Genomic DNA, 5,411 nt, shown 5'->3' with positions numbered 1-5,411 from the left:
TCGAAATTGCATCTTGCGATGAAAGACCTTGCATTGGCTGTAAGTGATCGGAAGCGTGGTGTCTTGTAAAGGTGCTGATCGCTTTCCGCTCTCACCTGTAAAGGTGCTCATCGGTCCCGCCTCTCATCTACAGAGGTGCTGATCAGTCTCCGCTCTCATCTGTAGAGATGCTGATTGGACTCCGCTCTCATCTGTAGAAGTGCTGGTCGGTCTCCGCTCTCATCTGTAGAGGTGCTGATCGGTCTCTGCTCTCATGTGTGGAGGTGCTGATCGGTCTTTGCTCATATCTGTAGAGATTTTGATCAGTTTCCACCCCCATTTGAGGAGGTGCTGGTCGGTTTCAACCCTCATCTGTAAAGGTGCTGATCGTCCTCCGCTCTCATCCGTAGAGGTCCTGATCGGTCTTCGTCCTGATCTGTAGAGGTGCTGATCGGTCCCCGCTCTCATCTGTGGATGTACAAAGCGGTTTTCGCTCTCATGCGTGGGCAGATTTCCGTCAATACTTATGGGATAGTGTCTGAACAGCACAATTTACCATAGAAGTTGACACGTTTCCAAACAGAAGCACAATATTAAGCTGAATAGTGTTATAATTTCTAACAATTTCCGAAAGCCATTTGGAAAGCATCACGAACTGAAACACAGTGTGTCCGATGCCTGATTAGAAAACGATGTCTTAGGTGGCACAATGGCCTTCTACACCCAAATGGCTTCACGTCTCGCATTCATGGCAACCAAAGATGAGCGTTACGATATTCTTGCCAAACGTCCCTCAGGTGCAAGGAAACTAGGGATGTGGCAGCGATCAGGTGCGAGAAAGACAAACAGTGTTGGAAACTGGTGGCGGGGAAAAGCGCGGCGAGGGAAACGGGTGGCAAGGAGGGAGAGGGGGGGGGGGGGGTGGCGTGGCGCTGAAAGCGGTGGCGAGGAAAGGGGAGGCGAGGAAGGAGAGGGGGGGGGGGGCGATGAAAGGGGTGGTGATGAAAGGGGGCGGCGAAGAAAGCGGGCGGTGTTGCTAACGTGTAGCGAGGAGAGGGAGGCGCCAGAGCCGCCTGGACGGCGGGAAGTAGGGACACCCGCGCGCATAAGGCAAGTAACGCCTGACGTCAGACGAGGGCGGCCTCTAGTGGCAGAGCAGCTCCAGCGGAATGCTGGTCATAATGCGCTGGGCGCAGCAGCACACAAACAAGTATCAGACGAGGAGGTGCCCGGTTCAGTTCTAATCACCGAAAACCTTGTGATGTCGCCGCCGCGTTCATTTACCGCTGACAACTATTTTATATCAAGACACGCACTGGATTGGTCGTAAGCGTAACCGCGTGATGGGGCTGTCAGAAGCCTGGCTTGTTTGTGCCGGCCCGGCCAGTGCTAGCGGAGATGGGTCATTGACCTACGGCGGGTGACGGAGGGGTACCGGACGGGGCCGAGCTCCCTCCCCACCAGTGGGGCCGACAGTTCACACCCGGGCGCAAGCAGTAAGGCACCATGAGGGCCGTTCTTCCGCTCATCCTCATCCTTCTCACGGTGAGTGGTGAACGTCGGAGGCCGGCTCAAACGTCATGGTTGCCCGCAACAACTTGAACCAGTATACTGAATAGATGGCATTCTTGTTTCGTGCGTAGTTTGTCCCGCACTGCACGTTGTTGCATCGGAAATCATTCGGCAAAATAGCCACCAAGTCAGAACTTGTAAACCTGTCGACGATTTTGTGTGATTACTGCTTCAGCGCTTTTGATTCAGCATCTATCGTTCATACCTCGATACTGCTTGCGGAAGTTACCCTTCCCACTGAGAGGAGTCGCACATTCTTCTTTGAATCACCCAGGGAGCTCAATAAAGCCTTTGATAAATTTTAGCACAGTAAGATAAATAATATGCGGAGACATTATTTTCGGGGAACCTTATTGAAGTATATCACGCATGACATATAACAAATCGTGTAATGTGCATGCCATTTCACAATAAATCACCGATCATGTGGCAAATGCAAAGCATTATCTCTGCAGTTTCCAATATGAGTTGACAATTGTCTTGTCTGCCCGTGCGTGCCCGGAAATCATGTGCTCCGTGATTCACATCCGTCCAACTCCAGTCTCAACACCACTTTGGTCCCGCAAACGGCATTTTTGATGCTGCAGATTAGCTTGGCGTCATCAATTTCCCCTGATCGGAGGGTGGAGGTAGATCATCTGGAGTCGGCTAGTGGTGGCAGCCAAGTTCTGCGACCAGGTGATGGCAGAGAAGACTTGCAGCAAGCAAGTGATGGCAGGGACACTCCACAGTCGGCCAGAGACGGCGCTGAAATAAATGGCCATCCAGTAATAGCGTCTACGTTCTTCATCAGTCCAATAACGGCAGTGCCGCTCCAAAATCAATGAGCGATGCAGATGACGCCTTACAGTCGGCCAATGACATCGGTGACGTTCCGCAGTCGGCCAGTGACGGAGGTGATACTCCGCAGTCGGCCAGTGACGGCGGTGACGCTCCGCAGTCGGCCAGTGACGGCGATGACGCTCCGCAGTCGGCCAGTGCCGGCAGTGACGCTCCCCAGTCGGCCAGTGACGGCGGTGACGCTCCGCAGTCGGCCAGTGACGGCGGTGACGCTCCGCAGTCGGCCAGTGACGGCGGTGACGCTCCGCAGTCGGCCAGTGACGGCGGTGACGCTCCGCAGTCGGCTGACCTCGCCGGCAGTGGGCGAGGCTGGTTCTGGACCGTGTTCCAGTCGCCACCGTGTCCGCTGAGGTCATGCACCAATGGCCAGCTATGCGTGCTTGGCCGCTGCCTGGAGAGCACCAGTCTTCGCGTCTCGTGCCTCCTGGACGGTGACTGCGCTGCCGGCTACTCTTGTGACGTGCTCGGGCTGGGCACCTGTCGCACGAGCCGGGCCACCGCAACCGTGGACGAGCCGGTGAGCTATCAACAGCTGAATGACCTTTTGCGCAAGCTCCCTGCCCTTGCCAACATTGGTAGTCCTGCTCATGGCTCTTGGCGATTATTAACAGCGACTTGTGTGCTCTGCTCGCTGAGGTGTGGCTTTATGACTGGCGTTTTTCACTTCAACGCGAAGAGATTCATCTCACTAAGACAATTTCCCCGTCTTGTCTTTTGTCTTTTATTGCCGCCTGCCACAACGATCTTCTTTGTTTCTTGCTAGCTACTCACATGCACAAACCGTGCACATTAAAAGTACAGTAAAAGTAAAGTAAAGCACAGTAAAGTACCCACTTCCGGCACCCTCTCGAAACAGTGTTGACCACAGGCTTCCTTTCGGGATCTCCGTTGCCACACAAACTCATACAGCGCGACCAGCCCGTGTCCCCGTACCCTGTAGCCAGAATATAGCATCGACAACCAGGAGCGAGTCTAAGCCCTCGAGGAAGATTACCAGGTCCAGGTCAAAGGTAAGGCAGACCATGCCGGTAAGCCCACTGCCGTGGACAGCATTAATATCATGTTAGTCTGGTACTCCACAGCTGCTGGGATTCCCTGAGAGATCCCATGGGTGAGACCCGGTGGTGGAGAAGCATGCTGAATTGGTTGTGTGGCCTGTTTGCAGCACCGACGACTGCCTCTCAATGCGGAGTTGCCGGCGGCCAGCACAGCCGTGGCGCCGTCACAGGGCACCACAGCGCCACCTGTTTTGCGGCGCCGCCCGAGCGCCACCGCCGACCGTCCACCGGCGGCACGCGCTGCCCACCTCCACACCGGACTCCTGTGCCTCTCAGGCCGACAGTGCGCGAGCGGCGTCTGCGTACGGCGCGGTCTCGGCGTCTGCCGTCCGACGCCGGCCTGCCAGTGTGCCGACGATCACTACTGTGACGACGGCGGGGTGTGCACGGCCAGGAAGGAGGCAGGCGCCGTCTGCGCGACTGGCGAGCAGCGTCGGTCGGCGCGCTGCGTGCGCACGCCGTCGGGGTCACTGTGCGCCTGCCTCTCATGTGACGAGTGCTCTCCGGGGGATCAGTGTGTGCAATTCGAATGCATTGCTGCCCCGTCTACTGAGATGAACGCGGTTACGGAACTTGTTGTGAAATATCGCTGAATGGTGCAATTTACAATTGCAGCTGACGCGTAACTAAACAGAAGCACGATGTTAAGTTCAATAGTTTTAGAACTTGTAAGTTTTTCCGACGGCTGTTTGGAAAGCATTACAAAATGACACACAGTGTGTGTGATGCATGGTCAGAAAAACGATATGTCTTAGGAGGTGCAATGGCCTTCTAGATCCAAATCGTCTGACATCTCGCATTCATAGCAACCCACGGTGAGCGTTACGATAGTCTTGGCAATCGTCCCTCAGATGGAAGGTGAATGGGTAGATGGCAGCAATCAGGTGAGAGAAAGACGGGCGGTGCTGGAAACGAGTGGCAGGGCATGGGGCGGCGAGGAAAAGGGTGGCAGGGAAAGGGGTGGCGATGAAAGGGGGTGGTGAGGAAAGAGGGCGGTGTTGCTAACGCGTAGCGAGGAGAGGGGGCGCCAGAGCCGCCTGGGCGGCGAAAAGCAGGCACACTGCTCGCACGAGGCAGGTAGCGTGTGATGTCAGACGAGGGCGGCCTCTAGTGGCAGAGCAGCTCCAGCGCAGTGCTGGTCATGATGCGCTGGGCGCAGCAGCACACAAACAGCTACCAGACGAGGAGGTGCCGGGCTCAGTTCTTATCACGAAAACTCAGTGATGTCGCCGCCGCGTTCATTTACCGCTGACAACTATTTTACATCAAGACACGTACTGGATTGGTCGTAAGCATAACCGCGTGATGGGGCTGTCAGAAGCCTGGCTTGTTTGTGCCGGCCCGGCCTGTGCTGTCGGAGATGGGTCATTGACCTACGGCGGGTGACGGAGGGGTACCGGACGGAGGCGAGCTCCCTCCCCACCAGTGGGGCTGACAGTTCACACCCGGACATAAGCAGTAAGGCACCATGAGGGCCGTTCTTCCGCTCATCCTCATCCTTCTCACGGTGAGTGGTGAACGTCGGAGGCCGGCTCAAACGTCATGGTTGCCCGCAACAACTTGAACCAGTATACTGAATAGATGGCATTCTTGTTTCGTGCGTAGTTTGTCCCGCACTGCACGTTGTTGCATCGGAAATCATTCGGCAAAATAGCCACCAAGTCAGAACTTGTAAACCTGTCGACGATTTTGTGTGATTACTGCTTCAGCGCTTTTGATTCAGCATCTATCGTTCATACCTCGATACTGCTTGCGGAAGTTACCCTTCCCACTGAGAGGAGTCGCACATTCTTCTTTGAATCACCCAGGGAGCTCAATAAAGCCTTTGATAAATTTTAGCACAGTAAGATAAATAATATGCGGAGACATTATTTTCGGGGAACCTTATTGAAGTATATCACGCATGACATATAACAAATCGTGTAATGTGCATGCCATTTCACAATAAATCACCGATCATGT

This window comes from Pollicipes pollicipes, unplaced genomic scaffold (genome assembly GCF_011947565.3).
Source record: "Pollicipes pollicipes isolate AB1234 unplaced genomic scaffold, Ppol_2.1 Scaffold_6052;HRSCAF=7182_pilon_pilon_pilon, whole genome shotgun sequence".
NCBI lineage: Eukaryota > Metazoa > Arthropoda > Thecostraca > Pollicipedomorpha > Pollicipedidae > Pollicipes > Pollicipes pollicipes.
Note: the sequence above shows the minus strand (reverse complement) of the source record.